The sequence below is a fragment of the Podarcis muralis genome, chromosome 5 (assembly GCF_964188315.1).
Source record: "Podarcis muralis chromosome 5, rPodMur119.hap1.1, whole genome shotgun sequence".
NCBI lineage: Eukaryota > Metazoa > Chordata > Lepidosauria > Squamata > Lacertidae > Podarcis > Podarcis muralis.
The window spans coordinates 83,829,632-83,845,774 of NC_135659.1; the positions used below are offsets into that span (position 1 = coordinate 83,829,632).

At 44.1% G+C, this 16,143-nt stretch overlaps 1 protein-coding gene across 5 annotated transcripts in view; it reads right to left on the reverse strand.

The window, feature by feature from the left end:
* Positions 1–16,143, reverse strand: part of NFATC2 (nuclear factor of activated T cells 2) — a 138,213-nt gene that overhangs the window by 53,606 nt on the left and 68,464 nt on the right. The gene's annotated exons all lie outside the window — the stretch shown is intronic.

Consider the following 16,143-nt stretch of genomic DNA (forward strand, 5'->3'; position numbering starts at 1 on the left):
CCTGAGTGCTCACTGGAAGGACAGATCCTGAAGCTGAGGCTCCAATACTTTGGCCACCTCATGAGAAGAGAAGACTCCCTGGAAAAGACCCCGATGTTGGGAAAGATAGAGGGCACAAGGAGAAGGGGACGACAGAGGACGAGATGGTTGGACAGTGTTCTCGAAGCTACCAGCATGAGTTTGACCAAACTACGGGAGGCAGTGGAAGACAGAAGTGCCTGGCGTGCTCTGGTCCTTGGGGTCACAAAGAGTCGGACACGACTAAACGACTAAACAACAACAACAACAAGACCCACAAAATACAATGGACAAACATACATAAGGTTGGCCACCCTACCAACTCACCAACACTGGCCAAGGCTTTGGGTCAGCTGTGAAAATATAAACCTTTGACTACTTGGAGTGGTAGCAAAGTTTTCATAAATAAATGATTGCAAATACATTTAATGCCACCCACCCTAAGCATTTCCATAACAACAGTAGAGATTAATAACAACAAAAATGTGCTTGCTGGAGTTTCGCTGCTTCTGCCAAGCTTTTTCAAAGGCTTCTAGTAACAAGTGTTTCCTGGAGGATCTGCTACCCAAGTCACAGATTTCCCCACCAGTTTTTAAGTTATTCATATCTTGGTCCACTCTCAGTGGAGTGTCAAAGAAAGAAAGAAAGAAAACCCACGATCAGCATCCTGCTTTGAGCAGCCCTTTTACAAATATTCAAATTGCAATTATGTTCCCACACGCTCTGGTCTTTTCCTTGAGCTAAAATTTTCCTAGTTCCTTTCCTTTCCTTGTTACTCTTAAGACCCTACACCAGGTTCTTTCCTTCCTCTCTACTTCGTCAGCATATTAGGTGCAGTCTTCACAACTTACACAGCTATTTCACTGGCACTTAAAACATGCTTAAACTTCCCTGGATTGCACCCAGGTACATTCATGCAAAGAGTTGGCTTAGTGCTAAACGGAATGGAAAATCACCTCCTACCTACCCAATTCTGCTAATGCTCCCAAGAAAACCATTTGCCTTTTAAAAAAACAATTCATCTTCTTAGTGTGTGGCTCATTCAAAGCCTTTGTTCCTTCTCAACGATACTGCCACCTGGTCAATTATTTCCCATTTTGCATATGTCAAATGACTGTCCAAAGACAAAAAAATAAAAACTGCAAAACCAGTCCTGGTTTGCTTGGCTTTCTGTTTGCTTTGGTTTTTATCGTTGTGCAGTGTCCAGTGATCACAAGGTAAAGCCCAACCAGACGAAATATTCAACGTATAAGTGATGCATGATTGCATATGTAGGTTGCTTAATAACGGAGGGGAAAAACCCATAAAATGCAACAATGCTTTAAGGTTGCAGGCGTCAGGCACTGAACAGTGAACTGTAAGACTGTGTGCTGTTGGAAATAATTGACATTTCAAGTTAAAGCAAATGGACAAATTGGTATTAAACAGCACAATTAAACTGCACAGTGCTGGATTTAGGTTAAGTCTATAGCTAAACAATGATTTCAGCTGGCAACTTCTAGGTCCAAGTCTACCATTTTCTGTCAGGCTATGCTGATTCTCAAATTCTGGAAATTATATGTTTATACAAGAGACTAAGGGCCAAACGAGATGGGATGCTAAACATGTCTCCTGATGTGCCACGGTTGTGTGTGTGTGTGGTTTTTTTTAAAAAAAAAACCCATGAATAGCTACCACAGGGACAGGCTGGTATTTGCCAGGACTGCAGCGCATGATATGTGGGGCTAGTCCTTTCCACCTCTGCCGCTGTTCCAATGAAGACTGTATTTTCTGTGGTTACTGTTCAAGCTGAAAGGTAGGCCTCCATCAGTGGCAATGGGAGACTGCCTTCTAGGCCTAATGGGTGCTGGGAGAGGGGTTTGTTAGGACCATAGTGGGTAGAGAAAGCACTGTTCTTCCTCCTTCAAGGCATCAGATTGAGAACTCATGAGCCAGAAGCGGAAGTGCATGAAGGGCCAACTTCAGAAAGACATTGGTCAGAAGAGCCCGTGGCACCATTGTCCCTCTGGCCTGAGGATGTTACATAAGCCCCAGTACAACCAGAGCGCCTCCTGCTCCGTCAGAGTAAAAGACTTGCTGAGTGGCCTGCCTCGCCTCTGATGAGGTCAGTGCTTGCATCACAGCACTAGTAAATTTATCTTTATCTGGTGAAACGGAACTTCAGTATCTGAGATGGAATCTGGCAGAGGTGGATCTATAAGCATCCATAGTTATGCACGCTTAATTCTCAACCGCGACAACGAGGAGCTAGTTCTCAGAAAGAGATTTCTATTCCCAGATTAGAAACTTGCTTCAAACCAGGCTGTGCCAGAAGCAATTAATTCGTTTCTGCACTGTATCGCTTCAGGCTGCAGATGGGACACTGCCTGACCATACGAGACAAAATTCCCTATTTTAAAAAAAGAAGGCACCTGGGAGGAAAGGTTCAGCCTGGCCGCCTCCCTATTTACGCTAATTTTCTATGGGCAAATAATTATTGGTGTGCGGGAGCATTCATGTAGACATTCGCCTGCAGTTCTGAAGCGGTGCAGCCCAGATACAACTTTACTACCACCTCTGCTGTTTCTAAGAATTTGGAGAAAGAAAATAGTGAGGCAGGAGTTTGCCCTGGAGCAGAGAGAGGCAAGAGAGCCACAGGGAGACAGTGTTGCATTGCACCACTTGGGAGGCTGGGAATGGCTTTGACAGGATGGACTCATTAGCTGATACTTCTGTTCCTTTAATTGTTGCTCTGTGGGATGACGTCAAGTACCTGCAATTTCTCCAGTCCCTGCAGGATAACTTAGGAGGCAAGCAGCACCTGACAGGTGTCACAAAGGTATTTATGGTACTGGGGGGATCCTCTCTGAGTCAAGCTGGCAAAAGGTTTCAGGGCTGACTCTGGATAACATGAAATAAGTATGGGTGTTTTCTAGAGAGTGGTAAGGAAAAAGGGTTTAGTTTGATGAGCTGGAACGACCAATTCAAAAGAAGAAACATGGAAGTCATTTCAGTATTGTTGAAAGCCTGGAGTATAATCATTGCCCCTTGAGGTTGGTGGAGAAGGGAGGGAAGGGGGAGGCAGAAGAGGAGTGATGACTCAGATGTGTCTGAGTCAGAAGGACCTCTGGGACTACCCCCGTTGTGACTGCAGTTTACACCCCAGCCCTTGCTAACAGGGGGTTCCCCACAGGCACAAAGTACTCCATTGTTTCTGAAGTCAGCTAATATGTAAGGTTTCCAAATTTTAATAATGTTTTGCTGCCTCGCTACCAAACCACCCAGGGCAAGCACAGCAGCTGCTCATCCCAAGTGAACAGTTAGCTTTTGAAACAGGTTAATTACAGCGTTGCCGCACACATTCAGCTAAGTCAAGGTGACCTAGACAGCAGCACAACAGACTAAACATCGGGCAGACATTTAAACCCAGGATGATGATGGCGATGATAGCATAACTGTGTGCTGACATTACCAGTAGCTGAATTCTGCAACCCATGTCCTGAAAATTCTGCAACGTTTGCTTGCACTTACTTGCTTTGCATAATTTGTTCTCCTTCTGCGTGGGACAATTACTATTGCTTTATAATGCACCTATGGACCAGGTTTCACATAGTAAACATGAATGGGTGTGTGGGCGTGTGTAGGACAGGTCTCTGCCCCCAAGGAGCTTGCATTCTACATTTCAACAGTGCCCAAGATAGCCGAAGAAAGGGTAAAAAAAAAGGAACGGCAACCAAACGCTGCTGCATTTTAATTGGAGATGGGGACTAAGAGGTAATTATCCCACATGCTTTACAGAAAAGTTGGGCTTTGAGGGGAAGTTGGAAGGAAGAGGGAAAAGTAGGTCCCCCTAGGTATTTTGGGAAGGAGTTGCCCTGAATGACACATGTCATAGAATAAAAAGATATAATCCTGAAATGAGACTGGATGGAACCACTTTAGGCTACAGGCAGAAGATTCAGTTTTTCAATACTACTCCCTCTGTGTGTTTTAAACCTTGCAAATAAATTTACCACCTCGTTGCAACTTTAGTCTGCAGAATGTGAACACTCAGCCTTACAAACATAGTCACAAGCACAGATCTAACACCAACCAGGCACCGCCTGCAAAATCAGATTCAGTACTAAAGAGACCAGTGAATCATTCTAAAGCCACAGAAACATTTGATTTCATTTAGTGACCAAGCCCCTGGGATGGCACTAATAAAACCGTGTGAATCAAAAATGTTGAGCATAACCAGATGACATTTAGATTAACCCCAAAGTCCACAGGAGGTGTATGAACAAGATAGGTGAAATGACACCCCCCACACACACACAATGAATGAGGTTTTCATTGGTTTATGGAATGACACACACACCCCTTAATTGATGATATTTTCATTGATTTATGGTACAAGCTTCTAATGATAATGGCAGATAATTCTACATGGATGCATCAATGGGCACAGCCTGCAAATGTTTCCCTAGCAAATTTGTTGCCTGGGACAAATCTGCTTCTTCAAATATGGTACCCTCATATAAAAAGTAAACACCTCACAGCAATTGTACTGACCTTTCTGCTTAAATACAATGTTCCATCTAGCTTGCTGCTTTGCTTTTATTATCTTGAGTGTACAAGTCCTAATTTTAGATAGTCAATATTTGCTTTTCCCTTAACATCTCTGAATATTAGCACTGCTGTGAGTTTATGGCAAAATAGACGAGGCTAGAATAAATTTAAGAAACCAGTGTTGTTTTGCTGGGAGACAGAGAAAAATGGCCACCCTGTCACCTATTGTTTGTTGTGAAGCAGCAGCTGCTAGGCAGGGAAAAGTGAAATAGGTGTGAATTTAGTGCTTAATATTTCAGATATTGTTTATTACATTTTTTTTTAAAAAAATGTGTCTTATGTTATTTATTCAATTAACTTCCAGGCTCCATTTAACCTTTTGACATTTAAAGGATTTTATAAATTGGGACCTATGAATTTAAGAAACAAATTCTGTTTCTGTTGTTGCTAAAATGTGGTGTTACATTTTTTTCTTCTGGCTACTACTAAACTGCTGCTTGGAAGGAAATGGGGTGATTTTTTTTAAAGAACAGTTTTATGCAGTGGTTTAAAATTCTGGCATTGCTGATAGCCAGCTGCCTGTTTCAGATTATTCAGATTATTATATTGTCATGTGAGCCACTTAGCAACCTCTGTTTAAGGTGGGATACAAATTTGCTGAACACAAAGTTTCTCTGGGCAATGGGATGAGGCTTTGCACCCTACTACAAACTCATCCACCTTTGCAATCTATGTGCAAGGAGCCTAAAGAGTTATCCTTTGTGTGTCACTGATCAGGACTTTCCTACATTCCCCAGCTTGGTTTCTTCTGTTTCCTTTTCTGCAAAACTGTCAGCTTTACTTGTAGTTTTTGCAGCTATAACTGAAGTACCCAGTGCCACAGTGTGTGATTGTGCTGTGGAATCAGTTTCTGCAGCCTGATAATGTGGACAAAGGGCTTGCGGCTATACACTCAACCAACGTGCTCTCTTGATGCCTGTCACTCTTGGCTTATCAACAGAGGGGGTCTGACTGGTTGTTTCTAGAGCACGAGCAATGACTCATTGCATGAGTGGGTAACCCCTGTCCCCTTGGAAGAGGCGGTGATATGGTCACTCCTAAAGAAACTGGCCCTGGGCCCTTTTGTTTGGACTAAGTACTGATCATTTGCAGACATCTCCTTCCTAAGGAAGGTGGTAGAGAGGGTCACAGTGAGATAGCTGTAGGCATTCTTGGACGACATGGTTTACTTAGACCAGTATTTCCAAAATGTGGGTCTCCAGCTGGGGACTACAACTCCCATCATCCCTAGCTAGCAGGACCAGTGGTCACGGATGATGGGAATAGTAGTTCAAAAACAGCTGGAGACCCAAGTATGGGAAACACTGATCTAGACCCATTCCAAGGCAGGTCTCCACGCTTCCCAATCAGTTTGTGGAATTGTTTTTTAAGAAAGTCTGGTGAAAATTCATCAGCATTTGGGTCTCAATTTCTCCTAATACACACGCTTTTGTAAGCAATTCTCCCTAACGTACATATTCTTGCAAAGCAATTTTGGCTGATATAATGCATCATCGACAAAGTAGCTAGGATTTATCTGTTACAAAACCTAAGGCTGACTTGCACAGAATAGACAAATTGGTTTAAGAGCCGTTCCTTCTTCCCAGGGAACTGTAACTCTGTAAGGATGGAGGCAAGTAACCTCTAACAGAATTCTCAGCACTCTCATCACAATGCAATTGCTAGGATTCTTGGGGGTGGGGAGTAGCTATGAGAACACCAATTGTTAATACGAAGGAGAAGAGGCTCCTTTCCATGGAGGCGCAGATTGCAGCTATAACAAAGGCGGCATTTTTTCATCTCTGCCAAGCTAAGCAGTTGGCTCCTTACCTCTCTCGCCCTGACCTAGCCACTGTGATCCACACAATGGTCACCTCTAAACTGGATTATTTTAACTCGCTGGTTTTAACCTTTAAAGCCCTATATGGCCTAGGACCCTTGCACCTACGGGACCACCTCACCCAGTATGCCCCACAGAGGACCTTATGGTCTTCAAACAAAAACATCTTGGAGGTCCCGGGCCACAGAGAGGTTAGGCTGGCCTCAACCAGAGCTAGGGCTTTTTCAGCTGTGGCTCCAATCTGGTGGAACGCTCTGTCACAAGAGACTAGGGCCCTGTGGGACTTGACATCTTTCCGCAGGGCCTGCAAGACAGAGCTGTTCCACCAGGGCACAGCCTGAGCCCCTCCTTTGGCAATCCTCACAGAACTCTAGCCCAATGGTTGCCATTAATCTGATTTGAACTGATTTTAGAATGAAATGATTTTAGAATGTTGTATCATTTTAATGTTGTTAGCCCCTCTGAGCCCGGCTTCTGCTGGGGAGGGCGGGATATAAATAAAAATTTATTATTATTATTATTATTATTATTATTAAGAACCCCTTTCTGTAGTTCCCCTTTGGGGAAGGGCCAGGGCTCAGTGGTACAGAATCTGCTTTGCATGCAGAAGGTGCTGGGTTCAATCCCACACATTTTCAGGAAAGATTGCACCTCTGAAACCCCAGAGAACTACTGTTAGTACAAACAGTACTGAGCTGCACAGATCAGTGGCCTGACTTAATATAAGGCAATTCCTTGTGTCCTTTCCTCCAAAGAGATTTGTCTAGACACTCCTGTTCTTTGGTTCTTATTTTGCTGCTGTTCAGATTTTTCTTTCAAGGTATATGGCTGACTAATTAGTTTGCTTGGTCCTACTGCATGTAGAAAGTGGGATGTTGTAACTGTTGTAAATTTAAGTGGTGATGTGAGCCACCGCGAGGGACTGGGGGAAACTTGGGTACAAAAAGTTGAAATAAACAAATGACATCAGACTGGTATAAAATAAGCAGATGGGATGCTTGTGTGGGCTGGGACCTTTTTGTTCCACGTATAACCTGCTTTTCTTTCCCAAAAGGAAACCCAAATTAGCTAACAGGAAAATCAGTACCACAATATGACAGCCAATATAACAATGATATATTCATCTTAGCTCTAAGTCCTAGTAGAACTTCTCCCTGCCTTGCAGGCCTTTTCCCACCTGGCAGGACCCAGACTGACTCCAACTACAAAAGCTGAGGCTGCTGAACAGACTCTTGGGCTTCGGCACTGTTTAGAGGGTTACCACTGTTGATTTTTTGTATCTTTATTTTGGATCTTATGAATTATGTAGAAATGTTTTGATTGTGTCCTTTGTGTGGATTTTAATTGCAAGCCACTCTAAGAACAAATCTTAGCTAAAAAGTAGAATATAGATATAACTGGTGGACGAATGTGTTCTAAACCCATTGAAGGTTTGTGGTATGGATATGCCCTAAAAGCCCCTGGGTTTTGGTATGCATGGGGCTCATGTCTGTCTTTCAGATGTGCATTACTGGAATATATACCGTATTTTTCGCTCTATAACACGCACCAGACCATAACACGCACATAGTTTTTAGAGGAGGAAAACAAGGAAAAAAATATTCTAAACGAAACAGCGGATGTATGATTTTTGTGGTTCATGCTGTGGCCACAGACATGTGATCTGACGGTGAGTTTGGGGTAGCCCAATGCAAAAATCCTGAGGATCCATGTGGATCCATGCTTTGTAACCACGTTTTTGCACCACTGCGGCCCCAGGCAACAGTGGGTGCGTGATTTTTTTGGTGCAAGCTGTAGCCATGGACATGCTATGTGATCTGATGGTGAATTTGGGGTGACCCAGTACAAAAATCCTGAGGATCCATGTGGATCCGTGCTTTGTAACCATGTTTTAAGTGGGGAGGGAAGGAAAAGCACTCAAGGGACAAGGAACATGCGTGGGGTGGGTGGAGAAGGATGCTGTTAATAATGCAGAAGAGGGGTATAAGAGGAGAAGGCTCCTCTCCTCTCCCACTTTGCTCCTTTAAAGCAAGCAGGCTCTCTGTCCCTCTCTCCTCCCCACTCAGCGGCTCTTCTCCTGCTTTGCTGTTTCAAAGCAAGCCACGGAGGAGGGAAGGAAGGGGAACCATGGATCCTCTGCTCACGACTGCAGCAGATCCCCCCACCATCTGTAGGCATTCGCTCCATAACACGCACAGACATTTCCCCTTACTTTCTAGGAGGAAAAAAATGAGTGCTATGGTGCAAAAAATACGGTACTTGGAACACACAAGGCACACTTGTAAGTGTGGTGAGAACCATTATACCTACCCAAAAAATCAGTCTGTGGCACACTAAGTACACGTCAAGCCAGCCTTTGTTGGGCAACACTTCTAACTCCATACTACAGTATAGCAACGTCTTTTGGCACTGGGAGACTTAATATGAAATTAAGCTCCAGCACCAGATCTGATGGTGTCAGCAACTCTCTACAGAAAGAAAGGAGTTTTTAAGAAAAAGTGTAATTCTATCCCGTCTATCCCGAGCTGTGATCGGACCACAAGTTTTGTGCCAAACTCTGGGGGAAGTCAAGATGTCAGTCTGCATTAGGTAAATCCTGCTTGATCTGCTACAGTACCCTCAGAGTTGTTTGGCTTAATTAGCCAATTAAAGGGTCCGCCGAGCCTGTACACATTGCTCACGGTCCTTTACTCATTACTACGGGTTTGTGAAATGGCAGTAAAAACGTAGGTTCTGCCGCAGCTTAGCTGAGCTGGCATGAGAGATGGACTGAGAGGTTTGGGAAATTCTCGTTGCATTTCTCGCAAGCTCACTCTGAGGTTTTCACAGCAGAGACTTGACAGGCTGTCAAATGAAATGTCCAAAGTAAGTAACGTTTACTGAACGCATTGTGGAGGAGCTGTCTGCTTGCAGCTTCCAATAGCAAATCTGCTCCAAACAATACAAATCGGAGCCTCAATGAGGGAGACCAATTTGGGTCCAAGTCCCACCTCTGCCAGAGTCTTCCTCTATGGCCCTGGACCAAAATTCGCTATGGATACAACCCACCTCTCACAAAAGCCACTGGCAAGGCTCCCAACTGGTGCTTAGTTAAACTGGCTTGCGGCCCATCTTCTTGGCCTCAGTTCCTCATCTGTGAAATGGGAGTAATGGTGAACATAGATGTTGCAAAGGTAACATTAACAGACTATGAAGTATTTTGAAGAGCGGTAGTAGAGATGGGGAATGGCGGACCAGCTGTTTTGCCACCAGATTTCAGAGCTGGCCTTAACTCACCTTGAAACATACCTTAGCTACTCTCCAAATGCATCAGTACTTTTGCTCCACAACTTGAAAGCATTTCCCACAGTGAAGCCTGGGTAATTTGGGACACGCAATTCCACACACACAAATACCTGTGAAACTATATGGGGGTTTAGGATGAGGGCGACAGCTTGGTACCACAAAGTGTGAGCAAGACTTCGGTCATCTTTGAGGGAGAAATGTCAACTGCAGCTGATGAAATTCCTCTGAGTCACATCAGCAGGAATTACAGAATTTGGTCTGACCTAATGGTCTGACTCAGCGCAAGGCAACTTTCTTATGAGCCTTATACAAAATCAGTCCCTTGGGTGCACAGTTGATTCTGACGTTCACCTTCATTGCAAGCCTTATCCAGGCCCCACTGAACTGGCATAATAATAATAATAATAATAATAATAATAATAATAATTTTTTATTTCTACCCCACCCATCTGGCTGGGTTTCCCCAGCCACTCTGGGTGGCTCACAACACCATCATCATCATCATCATCATCATCATCATAAAAAAGCAATAAAACATCAAACATTAAAAACTTCCCTAAACAGGACTGCCTTCAGATGTCTTCTAAAAGTCAGATAGTTGTTTATTTCCTTGACATCTGATGGGAGGGCATTCCACAGGGTGGGCACCACTACCCAGAAGGTGGTTGCATCTTTCAGTTCATATAGAGAAGTGAATCTCTACCCAGAGTCACCAGTTAGGTGCAATTAGCCATCCATGACGTATGAACAGAGTTGTTCATATCCATCATGCTCTGATTCTCACATTTCCAAGAGTGGTGGCTGTGGAAGGCAGGAGTTCAGGACTGCACAGAATTTTGATTTGATCCAGCATAGCAGTTCTTATGTTCCCCTTCTTCCTTGCCCTACAAGAAGTAACTCTGTAACTTTAGAGAAGCTACCGCAGCTTAAAAGAATTTGATGTTGGTGAGCCAACAGACTGTTTTATTTCTTCAGAAGGACTGGGTCCTGAGGTGGTCTTGTTTGATTCATGTAGGTCAAGAGACTGGCCCATTATAGCCAATTAAGCTGGTCTGATGTTGAGCTGCTGCCAATGCTTTAATTTCACCGAGAGAGAAGTCAACGATGATTCATGGAGGCCAAAGATGTATGTCAAGATCTGGTTGGGAAAGGGCCAGGGGCGTTAGTCATCCAAGTTGTAGCCCAGCCCCAAAACTGACATTTTGCACCAAGAGAACAAGTTTAAAGGCGCTTCCTCCCTCCGCCGGTTGTTTGAAAATTTCAGCTAAAGCCACCACGAAACATGACAACAGTAGCTGAGTAGTGAAACAGCAGGGGCCAATGCAGTTCCAGCATTGCTTTGGACTAATGTCTTTTTGCCAATTCATGGAAATATACTTAGCGGAAATCTAAAGAATAAAATGCACCAACACTTCACGAAACAAAAGCTCCACTCAAAATAAAACCACTGGGAACCTCCGTGTAATAAAATGAGTCACGCCAGGATGGGATGACTAAGTGGGAGAAGAGGGAATTCCAATCCTTGTGCCAGGTTTTTTAATGTGATCAATTAGCTTTCAACAGGTGATAGAAGATGGTCCCTCTCCCTGCCTCTGCCTTTTGTCCGTTCCAAGACAAATGAATTAAAAAGCAATCATTGTCTTTAAACAAACACGTTGCAAAGCTGGGTAATCACAGACAGGCTTGTTTCTAGGCGCCCCCATAGTGGAAAGCTAGCCAGGGAATCTAGGCCAGTAGTAGCTGCCTTTGTTAATGAGAGCTTGCTTACCAGCTGCAAAATTCCAAAACCATGTGTCATGCGGGGAGACCTTCCAAAACACTGGATTCCACCCTGTCTCAGTGATTCTCTTTCAGCTATGGCAACACAGTTTCCACGGCCACTCTTTTTTTAAAAAAAATATGTTTGTCTTCATAATAAGACCCCCCTCCCCCAAAGTTTTGCAATATTTTTCTGGGATTCCCCCGTTCTCCTTCTGACACTTGCTGGCTGCATTACAGGAAAGCTTTTCCTTGCTGCCAAGTACACTAGAGGCCACAACGAAAAGGTAAAAAATAAATAAATCTCACGCTGCCTAGTGTCACAGCGTTGCATATCTATCCACGGTGATGATAGCATTAGATGTCTGGCCTTGGAAAGGGAGTCTACATGTTCCTCCATTGCCTTATTATTCTCCTCGCCCCCACATACCAGAGCTCCATCGTTCTGCCATGCCCTGGAATATAGTGGATCTGGGAGCAGATCCAGACAGCCATAAATATAGGGACCAGGAATGCTGTTTTAGCACTTCTAATCCCCGTAGTCCAGAACATGCAGAGCATTTCATTAAACCCTGCACTGGTCCATGTTGTCGGCAGAGATGAGTGAAGATTGTGCATAATGATCAATTATTATTATTGAAATAATTACCCACCCTTTCCCACCCTCCACAATGAGATCTCAAAGCGGGTCGCAACAGTTGACAAATACAAAGTCAAAATCAGTTAAAACCAATTAAAGAGCCAAAAGAATAAGGCAGGTATGAAAATATTAGCGTAGGAAAGTTGTAAGAACCTAAGAAGAGCCCTGCATGAAAAAGAAATAATGATATTTGGAATTGAGGTTTGAAGATAATGTTTGTTCACAGAAAGTGGCTTTCTTGGGTGTTATTATATTGGATTGGACCAAGTGAATATTGTTTATATATAGAAGAAGATGAGTTTGGATATAATATCCCGCTTTATCACTACCCGAAAGAGTCTCAAAGCGGCTAACATTCTCCTTTCCCTTCCTCCCCCACAACAAACACTCTGTGAGGTGAGTGAGGCTGAGAGACTTCAGAGAAGTGTGACTGGCCCAAGGTCACCCAGCAGCTGCATGTGGAGGAGAGGAGACGCGAACCCAGTTCCCCAGATTACGAGTCTACCGCTCTTAACCGCTACACCACACTGGCTATAGCAGACGAATGAAGAATCCACAGTTCTTTACTTTCTGAATTCCTTCCAACTCTGCAATTCTATGATTCTATGACTACATTGCAGCTTGCCAGGCCACTCATTGTGGCAGGTACTGTTCCTGCACATCTCTCTCTCTCTCTCTCTCTCTCTCTCTCTCTCTCTCTCTCTCTCTCTCTCTGTGTGTGTGTGTGTGTGTGTGTGTGTGTGCATTCAGAACAGAACCTTGTACCACACTGAAGGTCATGCAGCTTGTTCACATGGAAAGAGGACAGACATAGAGGGCAGTCTCTTTAAATGCAGCTCTCTACTCTTCCATAGAAAAGTGAATGGCCAGCATTCACATATTTGAGTGCACCAGGGGGTGCCGTTGGTGTAAAAGCCATACTTATCCCCAGTCATTCAGAGCTATCCTATTTATTATACAGGCCTATCCTGGGTTTTCTTTCTTGGTCAAGCAGGAGTGTGACTGAACAATGGAAACTGGCTTCTATATAAATAGACACAGTAGTTAACTAAAGAATCACCGGTTAGTGAAAATGCCAAATGACTCCACAGCACACGGTATTGGAGAGCTGATGCAGTAACTTTGGAATCCAGACATGGCCAAAAGGGTTACACTTCCCCAGAAGCAATTGTTACTCCTATCCACCCACCTGGAGGAGCGGGTAAGCAGCTAAATCATTGCAACATTCGTTTAAGTGCGCAATGTGCAACTCAACACACTATGCCTCATTCGCAGATGGGCATAAATAAACATGCTACATGTGCAGTGCACACACAGGTCTCCTGAAAACAATTGCTTTATTCAGTTGCTGCTAGCTCTCAAACTTGCAAACTCCCAGTCCCCCAGAGTTCACTTCCTTCCATCATTTCCTGTGCCAGGCTTAGAATGACTGTGTCTTTTTATAAGCTGCTTGCTGATCTCATTAATATGTAGTGTGGTCAAGTCAACACAGCAAGGGTCAGTTATTTTCAAGGCGCAAGATTGATATATGGCAAACTGAGAACCTACAGCACTTTCAGGTTTGAGGTCCCTATGATGTGGAAGGATAACCTAACTTTTTCTCTCTCTCTCTCTGCTCCACCAGGCACTCAGAACTTAGAAATGATACTTTTCTGATTAAATTTAGGAGAAACTGCCAGAGGTTCCATATATTGAAGACTTATGGACACATATCTGTGCCTTCAAAGGCATTCACTGCTTGTTGCCCCCTCCTTTTTCAGGGCTTGGCAGCTGTGTCTGGTATGAGAGAACAGGGGCTGAGTTTGGAACTTCAGTCTTGGCCAGGTCTTAAGCTTTGCTTGAAGCAATGACTTCAATGATAGATTTGAGCATAGGGTGCAGAGAGGGAGAGGAAAGGAGATGAGGAAAAACTCTCCATCCCATGTTCAAAACACTGCACATGCATCCACTCCATAACCCTTACAAGCACCCTTTAAGACTGACAGACAATATTATCCCCCATTACAGAGGACAAGGAAGAGGGTTGATATTGAAAGATAATGGACTGCCCATGGTCTCCAAGTAAATTTAAAGCTGAGCTGAGATTCTGACTATGGGCTTGCAAAGCTCACCCTCTTAGCTAGGGGCACCGCAGCAACTCTCAACATCAACGTGGTGTGGAATGAAGATTGAATTCATTTGAGATTTTCACCACCCATATGACTTTTCTGTAACTAAGCTATCCACTTACACAGAAGCCTGTTGGCAACGTTCTGTCACTTTCCTGTGAGTCCAAGAAACAAAACCCAGGACAGAGCTGTGCAGATAGGAGAAGATGCAGTTCTCAAGGCTGGCTCCAGGTTTGAGACCCATGCCAGCACAGTGTTCTCTGCTGTGTCTACACTGGTGGGCCTTTTGGTTGGCCAACCGACTTGCAATAGAGGATCAGTGCTGTGAGATGTGCCAAGTACAGTGGTACCTCTGTTTTCGAACATAATCCGTTCCGGAAGACCGTTCGAGTTCTGAAACTTTCAAAAACCAAAAACTCAATAGCTGACAGCTAGGCCTTGGGATCTTGCACTCAGCAGAAGCCACGTGGCATGTTCAGCTTCCAAGGCATGTTTGAAAACGGAAGCATTTACTTCCAGGTTTACAGCGTTTGAGAACCAAAATGTTCGTCAACAGAGATGTTAAAAAACTGAGGTACTTCTGTAGCTGCAAACTGCCTACCATTGTGACTGTCCACCATCAGGGCCGGATTTAGGTTTGATGAGGCCCTAAGCTACTGAAGGTAACGAGGCCCTTTATATGTCCAGCTGTCCTTTGTTAACAACAAATTGTCGCTTTTTTGTGTGTTTAATATTTATGGACCTATAGGGATCTAAAGCCATTTGCACATAACAAATAGGAGCCTACACAACACCAAACACTGTTGCTGTATGTAGGTTTTATTTTATTTGTTTTTTATTTTGGAAATGTACATCCAGATTTTTTTCCTTTAAATTTTTTTGGGGCCCCCAAGAGAGTGGGGCCCTAAGCTATAGCTTGTTTAGCTTATACATAAATCCGGCACTGCCCATCATGCCTCTGGTGCAACATCATTCTAGGTCTTTGTGGGCTGCCACTTCCCTAGAGCAATGAGGTCACTGTGAATAATGAGCATGGGGAGTTCCAAGATCCAGCTGCCACCACAGGTCTCGCTGGGCTGCTGGGGCCTTGCCCAGATGCCTGGAGAGGCTGAGTACTAATGCCACCCCTGTTTATTCTCAATAATGTTCTGGGTCACCAGAGGGAAGCAGCAAGCATTGATCCTCACACCTGCAGGATTCCCACATGCACCTCTTTACTTCCTCCCACATAAATTAACATACAATCCTATAAGGGGATATAACTTGAATTCACAATCAAGGGTAAATTGTGCAGCCTAGCTCTGGTAATAGTGGCCTGACCCTTGGGGAGGGAGGCTGCAAGGCATGCAATGTACTTCGTTCAAAAATATGCAGCATCCACCAGAGGACTTTGCAGTATATAAGACCACTGCCCACATCATAATCACTGCTTTCTTCCTTTTTGCTTAGTGTTAACTAAGCAGCGTGGCTGGTCTGGTCTTGTGATGAGTGAAAGTACAGCTAGGGTGTACATGTCCCCATGAGTCATCAAAGTGAAATGGAGAGATAAGCAAGCATGCTTTCCCCCTCCAAGTGCTGGCATACTTTCTTCTTTCTTTCATAAAAATGTGGGCCTTTTCTTAGCCTCAGCCATCTGAAAGAGGAAATTAGCAGTGACAGTGTCACCGAGAAGGAGGATGCACAATCCACTCACAGTGGGTTTATTGTGGCTTTGCTTGCCCTCAGAGCTGCTCATCAGCATTCTGGTAGGAAACATGCAAGCGAAGTCAAACTGTGCTGTTAAGAAAAGTTGCCATGGACAGCTCTAAACCTGCCTGTATTTGAATGAACTAGCATTAAGTGCTCCACCTGTGCTGAAGCTCCAATTGTAAGACTTTTGAAAATGGTGCTTCCAAGTATAAAGGACATCCTTCTGCCGCCGGGGT